This window comes from Pseudoliparis swirei, chromosome 9, assembly GCF_029220125.1.
Source record: "Pseudoliparis swirei isolate HS2019 ecotype Mariana Trench chromosome 9, NWPU_hadal_v1, whole genome shotgun sequence".
NCBI classification, from domain to species: Eukaryota; Metazoa; Chordata; class Actinopteri; order Perciformes; family Liparidae; genus Pseudoliparis; species Pseudoliparis swirei.
In genome coordinates, this window is record NC_079396.1 from 21254772 (window position 1) to 21277140 (window position 22369).

The 22369-nt window shown below is 44.0% G+C and overlaps 1 long non-coding RNA gene across 1 annotated transcript; it reads right to left on the reverse strand.

Moving 5' to 3' along the window:
• Positions 1 to 14882: 14882 nt before the first annotated feature.
• Positions 14883 to 17173, reverse strand: LOC130199775 (uncharacterized). The gene is made up of 4 exons (XR_008832883.1): positions 17120 to 17173; positions 16528 to 16559; positions 16143 to 16169; positions 14883 to 15924 (listed from the first exon to the last, which is right to left on the reverse strand). It is a non-coding gene; the product is annotated as an uncharacterized LOC130199775 (long non-coding RNA).
• Between the last annotated feature and the right edge of the window lie 5196 nt (positions 17174 to 22369).

Consider the following 22369-nt stretch of genomic DNA (forward strand, 5'->3'; position numbering starts at 1 on the left):
AGTTATCTGTAGGCTAGAAACCGTGGAGCACTGTGTTACCGTACTAATGACCGCCCAGTCCTCGACTGCTTGGTATGGCCAGTTGTACTGTCTGACCTGAAGTTTGTCCTTCTTGGCGTTGCCTAAACTGAGATCCCATAGGATCTGCAACCCTGTGAGACTGTTTGCGGGAGGGTAACCAGTGAAAAAGGGATGTGTGATAGCCCAACGTTGCAGGTACTGATAATTCTCGTGCCATATCGCGTACAGTGGCTCTGTCTCGATACCTGCTTCTCCAGGTGAGAGTCTCCTTCGGTTCGGGATGGGAATAGGGGCGTGGCTCCTGTCGTGTGGCACCCCGACCCACCCATCTAACTCCTCGATCTCGGGGAAGTCACAGGGTCTGCATGTATTGAATCTGTAATGTGTGGGTGTGGAAGGAAAGAGGTGAAATTGAGGGTGGTTAGGCTGGCCCGGGTCTTGCACTCTGACGGCCGATGATGGGGTGCAGGCTGGCAGCCTGAAAACCGGTTGACGATCCTGTCCCCGCTGCATCCCATCTGCTTCAACCCTGGCTGGGTCAAAGTCGTCTGCCTCGTCCTGGTCTGCGACAGCATCGTCTGCTTCATCCTGGTCTGCGACAGCATCGTCTGCTTCATCCTGGTCTGTGACAGCATCGTCTGCTTCATCCTGGTCTGCGACAGCATCGTCTGCTTCATCCTGATCTGTGACAGCATCGTCTGCTTCATCCTGGTACTCCTGGTCCTCGTCTGTGATGTCGTCTGCTTCCTGTGGGTCAACGTCGTCCATGGCTGTCGTCGGGGTCTTTATCCGGTGGTCTCGAACTTGATCTCGTCTGGATCGTCCTGGTCGGCCTGGAGCAAGGGACACTGTTCATAGGGTGGAGGAGGCTTTTCTTTTGTTAGTGCTGCTGCGATGAGCCTGGCCACCATGGCTCTCAGGAAGGGGATACAACAACATCCACACGAGACCAGGATGCCTAAAAGTACTGCTATTGACATGAATAGGGAGGTGATTAATGCCTTCCATTTGCCAAAGGTGGCCTCTAACCAGCTGGAGAATGGATTGTCAATTCCTGATGCTTCATGCATCTCCTTGGAGAGGGCTTTAAGCTGGGTAATGGCTCTGGTCATAGAACCATCCGGGGCAGTGTTGTTGGGGATGACAGTGCAGCATAAGTCTCCAAACATGGCGCACACTCCACCTTTCTCTGCTAACAGCATGTCCAGCGCCATTCTATTCTGAATCGCCATGGTGGAGGTGGGGGCCAATTGTTCTGCGGTTGCTTCCAAGCCATCGCGTGTGTGATTGGTCAATCTTAAGAGGGTATACCAAATGTAATTAATTCTATCCACATTCTTTATGGGGGTGACTGGGAAGATTGCAGAGATCAGTGGCAAATTCTCAAAGCCGGCGGCTATGTTGTCTGCTAGTTTATATTCATCGGGGACTCCTCGGGGAATCCCTATCGCATCCATGTACGTGGGGTTGTTTTGATTAACTAACTCTCTTTTTCTCATTACGTGTCTGCGTCTGCGCTGGGTGAGTCTCTGTGCGAGGTGAGTTTCTTGAGTCAGCCTGGTTCCTATTAATTTGAGTGGGGCTGCTAAACGGACTAATGCACAGATCCCTGTGGTCTCGTTTGCATTCAGTGTTATTAAGAGTCTCAGTCCTCCACAATACCAATACAGTCCATTTCTTGCCTCTGGTCCTATCTCTCCTCCGGAGGATGTGCGATTGCACCATTCAGGATCTATTTTTCCCACATTAACTCTGGCTCTTGTACTAGTAAAATTGAAGCATGTGTATCTATGGGGGGCCCCTTTATAAGGGGAGAATGGTCCAGTCTCTGTGTTCCTCGGTAAAGGGGGAAAAATGGCTGCTAGCGTAGTGCAGTTCCCTGGGGTGGCTTGTTTGAACAGCGCCATCATGCAAGCATAACCCTCGGCGTCTGTTTCGGGGAACAATGGGGCGGGGCTGGTGATTAATTTCGGGCGTGCACTAGCACAAGCTATACATCCTCCCATGTCTTGGTCTTGTGCTGACTGTATTATCCAATTCAGCCAAATGTTGTCATTGCCATAACCTGTATTCCTCTCTATCACTTGCTGTGGGGTCAGATGGGAGAAGTCCTGTGTTATGACCTTAAAGTCCTTTGCAGCCTCCGGGGGCTCGTCCGGGATCTGACTCTCCTCGGGGGGGTCGTAGATGTTAATCTGTATGCCTACCAGGGGGTCTTTTTCTACTGCGTCAACTCCCAGTAGGAAGAAGATGCGGTCCCGTCCTTCCGAGCTGCTGCTGATTCTATCTAATGAAAGGGTGACGGGGATGGAACCTTGGTTAAAGTTTTTCTGAAAACTTATCTTTTCCCACCATGTTCTCCTATCTGTGGTGTGATGACTCATAGTAGGTATCCACGCTCCCGTGTATTTAGTTACCATGCCCCAGTTTTTACAAGACTTTCCTGTGCCCCTTCTGTAGTCACCATCTCTCTCACAGTCCCGCACTATTGTGGGCTCTGCACAGAGATATAAGTCATAGCCACTCCATGCTAACGGGTTCCCTTGACATCCAATTACCTCACATAAGTCAAAGGTGAAGGACGTGGTACTGTTCCTGGGGTAGTTAAGTATCCAGTATGCGTCGCATGCTCTCATGTGATTGGGGCTGGCTGCAGGGGATCTCTTTACTCTATTTAGTTCTGGGTTTCGTGGCGTGAAGTGTTTAGCTAGTAGGATGGCGTGTGTGAGTCTATCTATCTTTATGTGTTCTTTCCAGGCGAATCCTCCTAATATAACTAGCACCAACAGACCGCAGGCTACTGCTATTATGGCTGTTGTTTTTGTTCCAAAACCCATCTCCTTTAGGGTTCGAGGTTGAAACCTCCTTGTTTCTGCCGGATTGGCATCGGGGTCGCCGAAGCAGCGTCTAATTGCTCTTGGTACTTCCCTCGACATTCCGTAAGTCTGCTCTGACCTCCGTCAGGGACCTAGTGGGGGCGTTAGCTGGGACGCAATGTGTTAAGTGGTGCCAAGGTGCTCCTGATTTACCTTTGACCTGGACCGAGTGTGTCGTAATTTCCTTCACCTCGTACGGACCAGTCCACCTAGGCTGAGTCCACTTTCTTTTGTGAACTTTGACCCTGACCCAGTCGCCAATTTTGACCTTACTCTGTTGTTCTTCCTCCGCTGGTGTCGCATGGGCCCTGGACACCTGCAGGGAGAGAGCTTTGGTAAGGGATGTTAGCTTTTTCATGTAGTCACTCATTTCGATCATTTGGACATCCAGAGGCGGCACGTGACCTCCGTCTCTGGGTGGCCCTGGCATTGGTCTTCCCGTCAGTATTTCATGAGGGGTCAAATGCGTTTTGGCACCTGGTGATGTTCTCATGGACATCAGAGCTAAAGGTAATGCTTGAACCCACGTCAACTTGGTTCCCTCACAGGCCTTAGCTATCTTTCCTTTGATTGTTTGATTCGCTCTTTCTACCAGACCTTGGGATTGAGGATGATACACTGAACCATATTTATGGGAAATCCCCAGTGAGGCCTCAACTTCTGCCAGCAGTTTGCTGTTGAAATGTGCTCCATTGTCTGATCTGATTACTCTGGGTATTCCGTACCTGGGTATGAGTTCATTTCTCAACCACTTTACCACGGAAAGCGAGTCTTCTTTTCTGGTCGGGATTGCCTCCACCCACTTGGAGAACCTGTCTACCATTACCAACAGATATCTCTTTCCTGCGACTACATTATCTGGTCCCATGTCTGTGTAGTCTATCATGATTTCTTGGAAGCATGCTGAGGGAACAGGGTAGGATCCCATGGGGGACTGGAACGGCTTCTTTGCATTGTGGTTTCCACAAACTGTACATTCATCACAATACAAATTTACCATACTCTCCATATGTGGATGCCACCATAGGTGGTTGATATTTATCAATGTTCTCTTTTTTCCTTCATGTGTGAGGCCATGTGCATCTTTTAACAGAAGGGGCACGAGTTGGGCAGGAGCCACTATTCGGCCATCATGGCTTCTCCATAGTCCCTCTTTAGAGGTGGAGTCTCTAGTTGCCCCCTTTCTTTTCCATGACGACCACTCATAAGGTCCTGCTTTAACTTGTATTTCCACTAACTCGTTCTCAGTTAGTTCAGTCTGTTGTGGTAGTTCTGGTCGGCATATCATCTGTCTTGGCACATAGCCTCCTGCGGCTTTGGCTGCAGCGTCTGCTGCGTCATTTCCTTTGCTGACATTGTCGTTGGTGTTTTTGTCATGTCCTTTACATTTCATCACGGCTACTTTTCTGGGCAGCTGTACTGCGTCTAGTAGCTGTTCCATCTGAGCTCTGTGTTTGATTGGTTGGTCACTCGAGGTGATAAAATGTCGTCTGACCCATGCAGGGCCGTCAATATGTACAGCTCCATGCGCATACGCAGAGTCTGTGTAAATATTGGCTGTCTTTCCTGTGGCCAGAGTCAGTGCTTGAGTCAGGGCGATTACTTCTGCAACCTGTGCTGATGCTGGTTGTGGTAATACGCCTTCTTTCCTGATCTCATATTCACCTTCTTCAGTCTGCTCTACCACTGCATATGATGCTTTGTTTCCTTCCTGTGTCCTATAGCAACAGCCGTCACTGAATAGGGTCATGTCTTGGTCTGTTAAGGGGGTGTTATGCAGGTCTATCCTTAGCTTGTTCTCTTTTACTGCGTGTTCTTCACACACATGTGGGGGACCATTCGTGACTCTGTCTGCCATGTTGTTTAGTCCTGTCTCATAGGTTACATTAGAGGCCATACAGGTGTTATGGAGCTTGGTCTTTCTGGCTGAGCTGAATGTGAATTCTTTGCTCAGCAGAAATGCTGCCACACCATGTGCTGTATGTATCATTACTTCATGTCCCATGGTTATGTGTGCGGTTTTATCTAGTGCCTTGGCTACTGATGCCACATATCTTCCGCATGTGGTTTGTCCTGTTTCTACTACATCTAATTTAGATAAGTGGTACAATAATACACACCTGTCCCCTCTTTGTTTCTGATACAGGATGGCATTGACAAAGCCATTCCTTTCAGAAACATCAAGGTGAAAGGGAGAGCCATAAGCAGGGCTCCTGAGGGCCGCAGCTTGGGACAAAATCTGTTTAACGTTCGAAAAGGCCTCTGAGGCCTCTGATGTCCAATCCAAGGTGGCTGTCATGTTTCTTGGACCTGCAATGCGCACTATGTCCCTTAGGGGGGCTGTCGCTCCTGTGTAGTCTGGTACGTGTGAACGGCTGTAACCAGTTAGGCCGAGAAATGAGAGCATTTCTGCGACTGTCTGTGGCTTGGTGTGGTGTAGGATGCTTTCTCTTTGGCTGTTAGTTATAGTGAGTCCTTCTGCTGAAATCTGTCTGCCTAGAAAGGTAACCTGTCGTCTGCAGCACTGCACTTTTTCTCTTTTGACTTTGTAGCCCTTATCTGATAATAGGGTCAAGAGTGCCAGGGTCACGTCCAGACACAGCTCAGCTGTTTCTGCCGCTAGCAGTAGGTCGTCAACATACTGAATTAGCACAACACCTGCTGGGACCGTTAGAACAGACAAATGTTCCTTCAGTGCTTTGTTGAACAGACCGGGGGAGTCCCTGTATCCTTGTGGTAACACAGAGTAGGTGTAGCGTTTACCATCATGTGTAAATGCAAAATAGGGTTGACTTTCAACCGCCAGAGGTATGGAAAAGAATGCATTCGCCAAGTCTATGACAGTGAAGTATGTCATAGTGGGTCGCAAATTAGTCAGCGTCAGATGTGGGTCTGGAACGGGGAATGGGTCAGGTATCGTGGCGTCATTAATTGGTTTTAAGTCCTGCACCATTCGCCATCCTTTTCCTTGTGCTTCGGGACTGGTAGAATGGGGTGTTATAGGCTGACTGACATTGGTAAATTACACCAGCTTTCGTCAGTCCATCAATGGTGGGCTGGATGCCTTGTATTTTCTCCGGGCTTAGTCTGTATTGAGACCTCCAAACCGGCCGGGTGGGGTCTTTCAATCGTACCACTACTGGTGGCGCGTCAATGTGGCCAACATCAAAAGCTGAGGTGGTCCACAATCTGTCGGGTACCTGAGACAACATGGTGGGGGCTGAGGGGTGATCTGTACAGGGGAGACCATGGTGTCTATGAACAGGAATATGCTCAGGCAGAGTGCTCTCGATTGTGTTTACACTGAATCGATACGTCGCTTCATCTGAGGCTTTCATTACCCTGGGATCCGTAGTGGGTTCCCACGTCAGGTTGAGAGCGCGTTTAATCATTGGGCCTAACCCTCTTGACTCATATCCATGTCCCACTGCCAGTGTGACATGGGGGCTGGACGAGTCTTGTAGTTTATACCATTCCTTCAGCCATGGAGTCAGTTGGACTCCTGCTGCCACACCCTCCTTGCCGCAGTATATATACTCGCAAGTTAGTGTGGGGCGAAGTGGACGCATGCTGTCATCCCAGTCGCTCTGATATATTTCATTATCATTATTTGTGACACTCATGGTACAGTGGACATGGTCCAGTGGGGTCATGTAAGGGTGCAATGAATATATTTTATGTTTGTTCTCCATAAAATGTTTCTGAATGGCGGGCGTGTCGGGGCCTGTTCTGCAAAGTCGCAGCCAATACACTTCCTGAGTTATTGATGAAGGTCCTTCATTTTTTACAAATAATATTCTTATTGGTTCAGCTGGCGTGCTTTCAGGTACACAAGGGGAAATGCGTACTCCTTCGGTAGTCAAATATATGCATACTTGCAATTTTTGTAACAAGTCTCGGCCCAGTAGGTTGGCAGGGCAGCTTGGGGCCAGCAGAAAGGAATGTTGCAGGCTCTTATCTCTCCAGGTTACTGGTAAAGGGACAGAGAATCGTTGCATCTGTGTCTGGCCTGATACCCCTACAACCGCTATGGCCTTGTTTGAGGGAGGAAATGGTTGTTGTACACTAGAAAATGTGGCTCCTGAGTCAGCTAACATAACTATGTTTTGTCCATTTATGGTTAAGGTGACCAGTGGTTCCTTAGTGAACATCTCTTCCTCGTGTTGTAGTGGGCGTCTTCAGTACTGTCCCTGCCATCCCTGTAATGGGTTAGGCGGGTTGGCTTGTGAGGGAGGATATTGATCATGTGGATATGGGAGCGAGTGCGGCTGCTGCAAGGAGGGGGGCTGTTGTGGGGAATTTTGCTGCTGAGCTGGCTGCAAGAAGGGGGGCTGTTGTTGTTGTACTGGGGCTTCCTGGGGTCCGTTGTAACCTCCAGGTCCTCCATAACTTCCTCCTCTGTTTCTTCCTCCTCTTCCTGTCCCACCTTTTCCGTAATAGTTATTCTTCTTCCTACAGTCTCTGGCAAAGTGCCCTACTGCGTTACAGTTATAACACTTGTACGGGCCTGTTGTCTTGTCTCCTCTACCAGGTACATAGTTGAAGTCGTTATGGTGTTGTGTGTTGTCAGTCTGTCTGTACCATCCGTTATTCAACGGCTGGGGAATCATCTGTGGGGACCATGTGGGTTGGGGAGGGTAGAAAGGAGGAAGGGGGGCTACTTGTTGTTGTACTGCCTGCATAACAGGAGCTATTTTTGGATCCTCCTGCATGGATCCCAGCACACTCGCTAACTGTTCTTGTGTGGCTACCAGCTGCTTCTGTGCTTTGTCATCTTTGGCTACTTTGGTATTATCTGCTGCGATTTTCTTTTCATTCTGAATCTGTAGTCTCAGCAGCTCTAACTTTAGAGCTTCTGCATTAGTAGGCTCTGTGACCTCTGGAGCTACGCTTTCTAGGAAGTGCATTACATTATCAGTCCACACTTCCTGGGACAAATTCTTCAGTCCCACTACATTCTTTAGCTGAGCCTGCACGGTGTCTGGCAGTCCCTTAATGACCATGGCTCGATACATCTTTCTGGTTGGGGGTGTTTGTGTATGTTCCTCTCCAAATGCCTTTCTCCATATAGCTTCACTCCTTGCCATAAACGCAACTGGGGACTCTTTTGTGTTCCAGGAAAAATCCTCGACTGCGGTAGCTATGTGTTTACTGGGGTATTTTCCTCGTAATGCTCCGTAGAGTGCTTCTTGGAATCTATTCTGAATTATGTTATGCGGGTGTTTCTCTGTAATCCCTATCTTCTCCCAAATTGTTTGTGCGGCTGCTGCACCCACACATCCTGCCAGAAAGCGGCGAAAGTCACCTAGAGCCAAGTCTGTCCCAGTAGTGGCCACTTTAAGTGCTGCGATCCACTCATCAGCCCCGTTCATCAGGGGGGGTAATGTCGCCAGTACCGCTGTTGTGTCTACGGGTGAGTATGGAACATAATCCATGACCCCAGCGGCATGCCCGGGGGCTTGCACCAAAGGGAGTTGTGGGACAGGTGAAAGGTCAGAAAAAATGGGGTCCCTGTAGACAGGTGCGCCCTGCGAGCGTCTTCTTCCATACTGATGACCTGACCTGGTTCTGAGGGGGGAGGGGTCAGTGAGAGGGGAGAGTTCAAGTCTGCCGCACACATTGTAGCAGCCAGCATTACCTAGTGGTGCGTCACCTGCTCTAGGCTGGTCATCATGCTCTTCTGGCTCACTGTCTCCCTCTGCTGACCTAGTTTCGTCACTTTTGTTTATGTTACTATCTGATTTCTGCTGACTGTCTCTTTTTCCTCTGATTTCTCTCTCTTTCCTGTCTATCAAGTTCTTCTATCATTAAGGTCAGCATCTCTTCTGTGAGGCCTTGGCGTGGTTCAGGCTCCTCCCCTAAGCTGTGTCTCCTCTGGAGGCGTTCTCTATTGTTCTTGGCCAGCTGTTCTCTCTCAACCCCGACTGCTGTTGGTGTGCTAGTGGGCTGTAAGACTTGGTGACCTGTGCCTGTTTGAAGGGGGGTTCTCTGTTCACGCTCACCTCGTGCTTGTTGGTTACTTAGTGTTTTTGCTGTATGTCCAGTCATGTCTTCCAGTCCTTCTGTTATCCCTGACAAGTTGCTTAGTCTCTCTTTGTCATCTGTGGTTCTAGGTTTAAAGTCTGCATTCACCTGTCCCTGCACTGCATTAAGTGTTATGATGCCTGAGATGGAGGCCTTTATTCCTCCATCTGCCACTTCTATTACCGGCATCTGTATGAATGGGTTGCTTGAGTGATATGATGGAGGCGCTGTCGGGCCTGCTCTGCTGTCTATTTTTAGATCAGTGTTTTTTAGGTTTGGGTATAAACTGCAGTCCTGCTGCTGAGCTTTCTCTACCCTGTCGTCTCTTATTGATTTTGTTTTACGTTCCAGTTCCTCGAGGGCCCATTGTTTGACCTGCTCCTCTCCCTCAGCCTCTGTTATTTCTATTTTAGCCTTTCTACGGGTTGAAATTGTGCTCACACCCTTTTTTATCTTGTTATATCTGTCTTTTGCATCTTCTACATCCTTGTCTATGCTTTTCCTCATGCTTTCTCTTTCTTCCTCATTGGGGAGAGAATTGTTTGGTCTTAACCATCCCCTTTGTATCCAACTTCCTTCTACTCTTTTGAATACTTTGCTTACTTCTGCCCAATTCAGGCCTGCTCTGTCCTTCACTCGTTCTTTCAACCAATCTCGCACTGTCATCTCTCCTTTGGGTGGGCTCGTCATTATGTGTTGTTGTGTTCTTTTATCTTTATCTGGGTATCTGCAAATGTCCGTTTTCTGTTAATATTAAAATACGTACTTATTAAAAACTATGTTTCAGAAAGAAAGGTGATGTTCACACACTCTATCAGCTTATGGGGAAAAAACAAAACATTTGCACATCGCATAAATAGGTGTCAGTTTCTTAACAGCTCATGAGAAATCGATTACTCGTACGTCCAACGGACGACTGTAATAATAACCACTGTCTTTTCCCAAAAAACAGTAAACCCAACACTATTCTCTAACACTGTCAATCAAAAAAGATAAACAAATAAAAACTCAGTACTGAAACAGTGATGGGAAATCAATTACTCGTACGCCGAACGGCATTACTGTAATAATAACCACTATTGTTTCTCAAAATCAATAGTAAACCCAACACTATATCTTATCTTCAAAAGGAATTCTTTTGTCACTTTCCTGCTCTGTTATTCTCTCGCTCTGTGTGCCTGCAGGGTGTAAAACGGCGCGCGCAGCTATGTGGGGAAGGGGGGGGCTACTCTGTTCTGTGAAGGCGCGTGCCCTCCGCGGGGACGCGCAGCAGCTTGTCTCCTCCTCCTGTGTTTACGTTTTCTGCTCTTGTTAAGCAGAGTTTCCTCGTTGTTTCTCAGTATCTTCCTCAATCTCAAACTCGTAACTGCTTTTAAACGTAGTACATAATCGCCATACAATGTGTTCTTTACTTGGCAGCGTGCCTTTCAAAACAATAAATCCTTATTTATCACTCGTGCAATTCAACAGACTAGAGCTTGCGTTGACACCGTGAGGTTTCGACTCTGCTCTGTTGATTCCACTTTGACAACATGTATTCACCACCGGTATTCAACATTCATGCACCGTTTTATGCATACACATGTGTTTAATTTCTATGCGGCCTCAGTTTTTACTTTAGAGGTCTACCTTCCAACGTTAATCGCTGGCCTCACTTGTGTTAGAGGGCTTGACTAAATGCGGCCTCAGTTTTTACTTTAGAGGTCTACCTTCCAACGTTAATCGCTGGCCTCACTTGTGTTAGAGGGCTTGACTAAATGCGGCCTCAGTTTTTACTTTAGAGGTCTACCTTCCAACGTCAATCGCTGGCCTCACTTGTGTTAGAGGGCTTTAGTGTCAAACTGTATCGTGATTTCCCTTTTTACGCTTTATTCTATTTATTTAAATCAAGTCAAAAATTTCTGCAGTTTCAATACTCACTTCCAATACTCCTGATCAAATTTAGAGTATTCAATCTGACTGATTCAAAAATAAATAGGTTCAGTCCTACCTTATTTTGTACACCGGTATTTGATCAGTTTTTTGGAGTGGGCCTTGAAAGCAGTGGTCCGTCCGGGGGTCTCTCGTGCTCGTCCTCCTCAGGTCTCTGGACCGGATTTCACAACCATTCGTCTGCTACCATTTGTTGGAGTTGGACTGCACACACCACCTGGACAGGACTCACTGGAAGAAATAGCAACAGACTTTTACTTTAAATCTATAAAGCGTTTATTCAAAATCAAGATACAAAATGGACAATTCATGCGCATGGACCCAAATCCAAACCTGTCACCAATGGCTTCAGGGCAGGAGCAAGGGAGCGGTGTCTTCTCATTGGTTCTTGTTGCCAGCTCCCGCCTCTGTCGTTCCTTCATTGGATGTTGTGGCCAGCGTATAAATGCATATATTTAGTAAGGGGGTTGTAATAAAATAAAGAAATGATTCAAGGTCCTTCTTTTGAGAAGGACTCCTGTCCGGTCATTCATTAATGATGGTAGGGTGCTGGTTCCTCTCAGATGGCTGACTGGACAAAAGGACCGAATCATTAAAGAGTTGAAAGAGTGTGTGTGTGTGTTCGTGTGTGTGGCCATACGTGACTCTAAGGAGAGAAACGGCCTCGTCCTAATCTTTCTGCCCCGGTGAGGTCAGGTGTGTGATTGCCCTTTCCTAACCTATGAATATAAAGAGCTTCTTTGGTTGTTGACCACTTCTAAGCTATTCGTGATGCGGGGGACGGGGGTTGTGCATAGAACTTCCTTAGAGAATGTCACCGTTATCTTTATGGCGATCAGCCAGTTAACAGAAGGGCTCTTTTGTAGATGCTTCAACATTCCTTCAGAGCTTCCCACCTTCCACTGAAGTGTGAACAAGGAGGAGGGGGCTAACAGAACCCCACCCAGCATCACTGTTATCTTTCTTTAGACCCGTCAGATACCAGAGTGCTCCGCTGGAGATTTTAACTTCCATTCAGTGTCTTCCATCTTACACATAATATTTATGCAAACAATACTAGGCTATGCTAAACTAGAGTATATATTCTTTACAAAAGTGTAGAGCAGAGGTTGGTAGAGGGATTGGGAAACTATTCCAAGTTTGTCCTAAAGAATAACGTGTTGGGGTTCTTGACAGAGTGGGAGTTTTGAGTATGGCGTTAATGTGATGGAAGGTGACACGTGGATAACTGTCTCTATCTGTGGGTTTCAAAATGTTGGGATTGCGGGAGAGGTTCGAGTCCCCGATGATTAGGGTTGTCTTCCGTTCCTCTAACGACCAGTCCTGTACTTTTCTAAAAGATGTCTCTGGTCCCGTCGAGCCCCAGCTGGAGTTTGAGGACAAATCAGGTGTTAGGAGTGAAGTCAGCTTTTTGCTTTTCGTTTCTCCTTTCATAATCACGGTTTTATTATCGACCTCATTGGGCTCAATGGCACACAGCTCTGTGGCGCTCTCTGTTGTTGGTGTGGAGTATCTGCAGATGGAGAGGATGACACGTTGTTACTACATGGGAGAGTAACGCCCCTTAGGCTTATAGGCTGCTGGGGGACATTTAGGATACACTGAGCACCTATCTCCTCCTTTCTCCCTCCTTGTGGATGAATTTTCATCTCTCTATTGCACATTACGAACTCTGCTTTCTCCTCGGAGTTCTTTTGACTTCACGTCTCATAGGGTCATCGGACCCTATGAGACGTCATAGATCCTATCTGCCTGATGGATCATCGAAGTCTGGATCGTGGAATATGACTACTACCAACTATTCATACACTCTGTCATATTCATTGATTGTGTTGTTACTGTGTTTTAATTTGTGTGTAATGATTCCTTCTGATCACATAGCATCAATTGCACCTGTCCATCCTGGAGAGGGATCCTCCTCTGTTGCTCTCCTGAAGGTTTCTTCACTTTTTTCCCCATGAAGTGTTGTTTGGGAGTTTTTCCTGATCCGATGTGAGGTTTTGGGACTGGGATGTCTATGTGTACAGATTGTAAAGCACTCTGAGACAAATCTGTAATTTGTGAAAATGCGCTATACAAATAAAACTGAATTGAATTGAATTAACGTTGCTGAGTGTGTGAGAGTTATGAGTTAGAAGTTAGTAGTCAGAGGGTAGTCATAGTTTGGAAACATAGATAAATGTTTTTTTAATGCCCCTAAAATATTTAAGAATATAGGCTATTTGCAGATGTGAAAATTGTACTTTGTAAAATCCATAGATTTATTCAGGAAGAATACTTGATTGTTTGTCTGTATGTAGTCACAGATGTCCCCAATTAATTTTCAGGACACTTTCCTCACAATGTAGTAGTATTTTCCGCTTAATTGATTAAGGAGTGAGGTAACATGTCACATACTTAGAATATAATCCAATTAAGCCTCATCTCTTTCCAAGATATGCATTTTAATATACATGTATATTCTTCCACTAACCTTGTCGCTTGCTTCCAAACTCTCTAAAATCTTGTGCTGATACTGTTGCTCGCTAGAGCCAAACGTCAGAGTATATCATTTCAAATGTTTATAATATCAATTGTGTCACCCAAAAACACAGCAAGGTAGATTTAATGGGTTACTCTAGCTAGCCTACTACTCTTAGGTTATCTGTGTTTTCCCCCATTTAAATAGTTTTTCCTCCAGCTAACTTTGATCTCTTCTAGAGCAGTGTCTGACGCTGGCGCTCGCACCCTGCGCCAGACACTCAGGGGCAACATTGAACCATGCGACATTAAACCGTAACTCCTTGACCGTTTGTGCTATGAGCGTAATTCCAATGGATTCTGAATATTCACGTTGATATGCGGTACATAACGGTAATAGTACAAACTAGTGGCGCGATTTCCCCTGGGGGAGGGGTGGAGGTGAGCGGAGCAGGGGACCAGCAGGAGAGAGTGTTTGAGTGGACTTTTAATGGAATTTTGTTTGTAGATAATTATTTTGTTTGTAGATATGTTGTAAATAATACAAATAGTATTATTTAATTCTCAATGGCCCATTCTGCTGTCCCCACAAATAAAAAGAAGGACACTGGGAAAAGAACAGGCAAAAGGCCAGCCTGGAACAGAAACAGTGTATTATAACAGTGGGTTTTGTGTTCAGCTGAACAAGAACTGCTTCAAGGAGCTAAAAACAATCTCTAAAACACCTGGACATTTACCAATATTACCGCCTGTAACATTGACACTGAAAGCTACAGGAAAAAACAAATGTTTGAGAAGAATAGATTTAATTTCATTCTTGTAATGTCAACAGTTGATCTTAAATGTTATCAAGAGAAACCTGATGAAAACTTTCTTTATTTGTGTGTTATTATACAGTGTTTTAAGCATCTATTAGGAATCTTGTGCCAAATTAGGAAAGATACATTTTTCCTTAAAAAAATCTAAAGAATTTGCACAAAAGACCTTTTCTGACACATTTATTGTGTAAGAAATGAAACAAAGTACCAGGCGACCTGTCACCATGAGAGCTCTAGAAAGGTCTTAAAAAGAAAAAGTGCTCCTACTGTGAACTGTTTTATACCATACAGCCTTAACTATTGTTACAATTACCTTGTGTTACAAAGTCAGAGCAGCAAGTACTGGTACATGTATTGAACAATAGTAAGAGTTTCCTGAGCATCTGTGACACTCACTATGGAGACAGAATGGAGCGTGTTTGCAGCACGATGAAGCACTGAAGCTCTATCGCATGGGATATTAGTTTTTCTTTCTTTAAATTATAGGATTTAATGTGTAATTGCTTTCTGCCATATTGAAAGAAAATAGCTTTTTACTTAAACTTCGAACACATTTTCGGCTTTTATTTTTCCTTGTTGGGCTTAGGCTTAGTCATGCATCCTGAGGAGAATCTCTGTGACATAATCATGACATTGGTTCAAAAAAGGTCAATATTGGTTTTTTTCATTTTTTTCAAGAGCAGATATGCAAAGAGCGGCCAATACAGAACCAAACATAGTTCAAAACCATCAAAAAATGTGCAATAATAAGTCAGTTATAATTGTGATATTTTATTGATTCATTGTTTCACTATTTTTACACCGTAATATTATAGCGCAGCCAATACAGAACAACCAAATGAAGATCAAAACCCTCAAAAAACGTGCCATTATAAGTCTGGTATATTTGTGCTATTTTATTGTCCATTATACAGGAAACACACCCATATGATTAAATACACCAACAATGACAGAATATGCAACATATCTGTCATAATGTAAAACAAAGCCATTCACTAAATGCTAAACCAAAAAAACATAGAGAACACACCCTTACGATTAAATATAACAACAATCACATAGGCCTAATTTATTAACAACAATCATGAAGTTAAGTAAGGCATGTCAGATAAATGAGCAGAAACAACTATTATATAACTTTTCATTTCAAGCCACAATGAAGAATCACAGGAAGTTGGACATTTAACAGAATGTGACTATGTCTAAATAAGTTGATTTGCTTTTGGGAGTTGTAGAATCTGTAGTGGAGGTTGTTGTTTTTGTCGTAGTGGATGTGGGATGTAGCGACTACTGAATCTTTTATGCACCAAATTGTCTGGGAATTTTGGGATGTAGGCTGTTCTACCTACACAGCTGTAATAACAATGTCGGTCATCAGGGTTGCAGTAGTTCCCATCTTTTCTACCGTGACAGTATCCTTTAGGTGTACTACTTGGGTGAAGCAGGATAGTCACAGGCATCTTTGGATACACTATACACCAAACCTGGTTGGCATGTTTGGACGTAGGTTTTTCCAGCTACACATTGGTAAAAAGAATTGTCGTCATCAGGCTTAGCGTAGTTCCCATCCGCTTTACCACTACAGAATCCTTGTACTGGAATGCCAGATTTATCAGGATAGTCACAGGCATCTTTGGATACACTATACACCAAACCTGCTTGGCATGTTTGGACATAGGTTTTTCCAGCTACACATTGGTAAAAAGAATTGTCGTCATCAGGCTTAGCGTAGTTCCCATCTGCTTTCCCTTGACAGGGGTTTGCAGGAGCTCCTGTCGCAAGGCCAGGTAACCCTACAATAATTATAGTCAGTTATGTGTTAATAGCTTTCTGAAAGAGCACATATTTTCACTCTGCATAACACACATGTATACATGTAATAAAAGGGGGTTACATTCAAGATAATGGCATTGAATCCATCTCTTGCTGGTTTACCAACAATCGTTGAGTTAAGGACATCATTTATTGAATAGTAAGACTTAATTATGAATTATTCATGTTCTAAACTTACCCAAGCTGGCGATGATCACGCAGAGACCTTCAAAGTGACAGACTGGTTAGTATCGGGTTCAAACTCATTAATAGGGGACTATACCCCAAAGTGAGTTCAACATACCCAGGCTATGTTTTGGTTATCTGGTTAAACTAACCCTAACAACCGCAATCCCATTAAGGTGGTGATCAACTCTGTAAATCAACCCAGGGTTCCTTAATCTGGTTATGAGTGTGTTCACATAAAAAGGGGCAGTGTTTGCAGCATCTGACTAATCACAGACATGGACAAGTCTGCCGTCAGTATGAGTTAGAAGTTTACTTGGGAAGATATCATTGGAGGTAAGTTAGCACATTTGTTTTTGACCCTTTAAAAACACATTTACTTGATCGGCGTGCCTTACCTGCAGTTAGAGTGAGCTTGCACATCGTGTCACTATTTGGGAAAGAAGAAAGAGAAGCATTTGATTAAAATGCAGCGGAAGAAATATGAAGAGAATTATTAATAATAAAAATCCTCAGCCTGAACTATTATTTATAAAAACAAACCACACAGATTAATAAAAAAAATGCTATATTGTGTTGATAAAGAGGGTCAGTTTCATATTCTGTGGTTGTTCCAGTACAACGCAAAGGTTTAATTAAAGTATTGAAACAAAATATTCTTGACATATTTCACACAAGTGGTGTATTTTTGCATATATGATGTAAGCAACAGCCACTGATATAGTAAGCCCCCACCAAAATACTTAAGGGATATTTTCCATTCTCACCAAGATAAATATTTAAATTGTGAAATATAGTGACCAGAATAGAGAGACAAATTTACAATACAGCTATCAAATGCCAAAAGTATCATTATAGAGTCAGAAGTATAAGCTGGTACTCAGCATCCCACACATACATTATCCCTCTATGAGATTGAAATATATGTAGCAATAAAAAAGAAATCAATGAAAAAGTGGTTTGTAGGATCAAATTAAAAGGTATACTTACGAATGGTGAGAGAAGCACACTGTCACTACTGGGACTGATGTCTGATAGGTGTCTCACAGCGATGCTTTATATGGGTAAGCAACTGACGAGGTGTGGCAATTAAGTAGGGCACGATGTTCCATTTTTGAAATAGTACACTGATGGACTCTGGCACAGAATAAAAGTGTATGTCAACATCCAGCTACGGTAGCCCCGGGGCAAAAATGCATTGTTGATGACCGACGTCAGAGGATAAAGACCGGACTGGTAACTCTTATTACCACTAATTACAATAGAGGTATTCAGAAGAGCATCTCAGAACTCATAACATGCTAAACCTTAAAACATAAGGATTAAAGGAGCTTATCTTCAACCCATATACTTATCTATCCTTGGATAGATGGAGGTTGCCAGACAGAGGGTCATATCAGCCCAAGGCTGGTCTTGTGCATTGAGTGAACCGGTGTCCAGCTTGAGAGCTCATGTGTGTCACTGAATGTGTGCATTTCTTAAAGATAACATTTTCTGCCTCCATTTATCCATTCGCTATAATAGGTTTGATTAACAAACAAAAAACTCTGCTGTAGAGCACTGCATCTAAATACATCCTCACATAAAACAATGAAAAGCATAATGCTGAGTCAGTTTGACATTTCCTTTATTAAGTCCAAGGAACCTTAAGGTTAGATGAACAGGTCCAGCCTCATAGCACTCAATTTAATTACAGTCTTTAGAATACAACTATGGCGACAGCAAATAATAAACATGACCAATAGTTTTACATAAAGTGAGAGTTACAGCCATTAATCAATCCAGGTCTACATCTGTGTTTGCTTCATTCAATAACATGTAGTAAAAAAACACTCCATTTAAACACACAATCAATAACAACACTTGTCTTTCCGGCATGAACAGTTCAAAGTGGAGTCTTTACCTGTAGTTTCTGGCCAGTTGCTAATAGATTTTCTGAGATGAACAATAAATGATTATGACATGATGTACGGTATGTCAAATACACAAATTATTGAGCATTATAATACGGGTAGATGAAATCAAGCATTCTGATTGGTTGAGAGTGATTCAAGAGGTGTACTTTAATCAGCCATAATGTCACAGCTGTTTACATTTACCTGAGCGTTCCATATCAGTGCTCACTGGAATATGCCTACTATGAACTATTCATACACTCTGTCATATTCATTGAATGTGTTTTAACTCTAAATCTGTCCTTCTGTACACATGACATATATTACACCTGTCCATCCTGGAGAGGGATCCTCAACTGTTGCTCTCCTGAAGGTATCTTCCCTTTTTATCCCCGTGAAGGTTTGTTTGGGAGTTTTTTCTGATCCGATGTGAGGTTTTGGGACAGGGATGTCTATGTGTACAGATTGTAAAGCACTCTGAGACAAATTTGTAACTTGTGAAAATGGGCTAGAAAAATAAACTGAATTGAATTGAATATCTGTCGAGCACTGCCTCCAAATACATCTTCACATAAAACAATGAAAAGCTTGATGCTCATACGCCCGGCCTAGGGGAGCCTGAGTATAACGTACGGAAGGGTCTCCCCACCTCCCAAATTAGGACCAATGCTGCAGTTTATAATGAACAATGGATGTTTAATGTGCACTCTGAGTCATACATTCTTCCAGGTGAGTCTGGCCCAAAATAATAAACAAAACAATCCCTGCAAAGCATCCAACTTCCCTCGACCACAAAAGAAAGTACAGATGTCTTACCTTTCCCCCTATCAGAAAACAGGATGAAACAGGGTTAAACAAAAAGGGCTCCTCACCCCTACCCTTTCTAAACCCACTACCCACAAATCTGTATTGTGTCGCATAGCCCCGTTGGAAGCTGGAGAGAGAGGGCCGGCCCCCTCAGGTTCCCTCCTAAGTTGCCATCCAATTACCTGCAACGAAAGAAAAAGCACAGGGCAAGGAACAGAAATATCTCAGCAACCCCCTCAGGTAAGGGGGGTGAACAACAATAAGGTTGGGCTTTTCCCCCCTGACGCTCTGGGTCATAACACTCAGTCAGTGCAACGTTTACTGTAGTAAGTCTAAGGAACCTTAAGGTTAGAGGTTAGATAACCAAGTCTTTAAGTTAGTCCAGTCTTAGCGGTGGATTACATGATTTGTCTTACATGCCTGTTACATGCACTCTGAGCCATGCATTATTCTCTCTATTTGGAAAATCCTCATCTGTGTTGTATCGTCTGACAATATAGAGTTTTCCACTTTGTTTTTTGGGATGATAAGCAGTGTGGGATATATGGCGTTGATGTGATGGAAGGTGACACCGGGATAACTTTCTATCTATATCTGTGGGTTTCTAAATGTCGGGATGGGGGAGAGGTTCGAGTCCCCAATGATCAGGGTTGTATTCCGTACCTCCAGCGACCAGTCCTGTACTTATCTAAAAGGTGTCTGTGGTCCCGTCAAGCCCCAGCTGGAGTTTGAGGACAAATCAGATTTTAGGAGTGAAGTCAGCTTGTCACTTTTCATTTCTCCTTTCATAATCATGGTTTTATTATCCACCTCATTGGGCTCAACGGCACACATCTCTGGCACTCTCTGTTGTTGGTGTGGAGTATCTGCAGATGGAGAGGATGACACGTTGTTACTACATGGGAGAGTAACGTTGCTGAGTGTGTGAGAGTTATGAGTTAGAAGTTAGGGTTAAGGGTTTTATTTTCAGTATTAGTGTCGTCAGAGTGTATAGTCATTGTTTCTCATGCTATTTTGGGTTGTGTGTGTGCCAGCAGCGTTGTTGTAGTGTTTGTAAATGTATATGGATTAATTGTTTGAGTTGTGATGGAATAGTGTCTGAATGTAGTTCCTAACCAGACAAACTAGTGAAGGACTCAGGCTCCCACCTCTGTGCTCCCCAGAAGTGGTCCATTAATGTTTCCTTTTCTGTTCCTGTGAAAGGTTTGGAGATCCACTCTGATCTCTGGACGGATGGGGGGGTTTGGTTTGCGGATGAAGGTAAGTACTTTACCCAGTATCTCCAGCTGTGCGGGGCTGAGGGAAAGTGTAGAGCAGAGGTTGGTAGAGGGATTAGGAAACTATTCCGAGTTTGTCCTAAAGAATAACGTGTTGGGGTTCTTGACAGAGGGGGAGTTTTGAGTATGGCGTTAATGTGATGGAAGGTGACACGTGGATAACTGTCTCTATCTGTGGGTTTCAAAATGTTGGGATTGCGGGAGAGGTTTGAGTCCCCTATGATTAGGGTTGTCTTCCGTACCTCTAACGACCAGTCCTGTACTTTTCGAAAAGATGTCTCTGGTCCCGTCGAGCCCCAGCTGGAGTTTGAGGACAAATCAGGTGTTAGGAGTGAAGTCAGCTTTTTGCTTTTCGTTTCTCCTTTCATAATCACGGTTTTATTATCGACCTCATCGGGCTCAACGGCACACAGCTCTGTGGCGCTCTCTGTTGTTGGTGTGGAGTATCTGCAGATGGAGAGGATGACACGTTGTTACTACATGGGAGAGTAACGCCCCTTAGGCTTATAGGCTGCTGGGGGACATTTAGGATACACTGAGCACCTATCTCCTCCTTTCTCCCTCCTTGTGGATGAATTTTCATCTCTATTGCACATTACTAACTCTGCTTTCTCCCGAGTCCTTGACTTCACGTCTCATAGGGTCATCGGACCCTATGAGACGTCATAGATCCTATCTGCCTGATGGATCATCGAAGTCTGGATCGTGGAATATGACTACTACCAACTATTCATACACTCTGTCATATTCATTGATTGTGTTGTTACTGTGTTTTAATTTGTGTGTAATGATTCCTTCTGATCACATAGCATCAATTGCACCTGTCCATCCTGGAGAGGGATCCTCCTCTGTTCTCTCCTGAAGGTTTCTTCCCTTTTTTCCCCATGAAGTGTTGTTTGGGAGTTTTTCCTGATCCGATGTGAGGTTTTGGGACTGGGATGTCTATGTGTACAGATTGTAAAGCACTCTGAGACAAATCTGTAATTTGTGAAAATGCGCTATACAAATAAAATTGAATTGAATTGAATTAACGTTGCTGAGTGTGTGAGAGTTATGAGTTAGAAGTTAGTAGTCAGAGGGTAGTCATAGTTTGGAAACATAGAGAAATGTTTTTTTAATGCCCCTAAAATATTTAGGAATATAGGCTATTTGCAGATGTGAAAATTGTACTTTGTAAAATCCATAGATTTATTCAGGAAGAATACTTGATTGTTTGTCTGTATGTAGTCACAGATGTCCCCAATTCATTTTCAGGACACTTTCCTCACAATGTAGTAGTATTTTCCGCTTAATTGATTAAGGAGAGAGGTAACATGTCACATACTTAGAATATAATCCAATTAAGCCTAATCTCTTTCCAAGATATGCATTTTAATATACATGTATATTCTTCCACTAACCTTGTCGTCGCTTGCTTCCAAACTCTCTAAAGTCTTGTGCTGATACTGTTGCTCGCTAGAGCCAAATGTCAGAGTATATCATTTCAAATGTTTATAATATCAATTGTGTCACCCAAAAACACAGCAAGGTAGATTTAATGGGTTACTCTCGCTAGCCTACTACTCTTAGGTTATCTGTGTTTTCCCCCATTTAAATAGTTTTTCCTCCAGCTAACTTTGATCTCTTCTAGAGCAGTGTCTGACGCTGGCGCTCGCACCCTGCGCCAGACACTCAGGGGCAACATTGAACCATGCGACATTAAACCGTAACTCCTTGACCGTTTGTGCTATGAGCGTAATTCCAATGGAATCTGAATATTCACGTTGATATGCGGTACATAACGGTAATAGTACAAACAACTAGTGGCGGGATTTCCCCTGGGGGAGGGGTGGAAGTGAGTGGAGCAGGGGACCAGCAGGAGAGAGTGTTTGAGTGGACTTTTAGTGGAATTTTTTTTGTAGATAATTTTGTTTGTTTGTAGATATGTTGTAAATAACACAAATAGTATTATTTAATTCTCAATGGCCCATTCTCCTGTCCCCACAAACAAAAAGAAGGACACTGGGAAAAGAACAGACAGAAGACCAGCCTGGGACAGAAACAGTGTATTCTCTGCAGAGGAGTGCAAGGCTGGATTTTGTGTTCAGCTTCACAAGAACTGCTTCAAGGAGCTAAAAACAATCTCTAAAACGCCTGGACATTTACCAATATTACCGCCTGTAACATTGACACTGAATGCTACAGGAATAAACAACTGTTTGAGAAGAATAGGTTTAATTTCATTCTTATAATGTCAATAGTTGATTTTAAATGTTATCAAG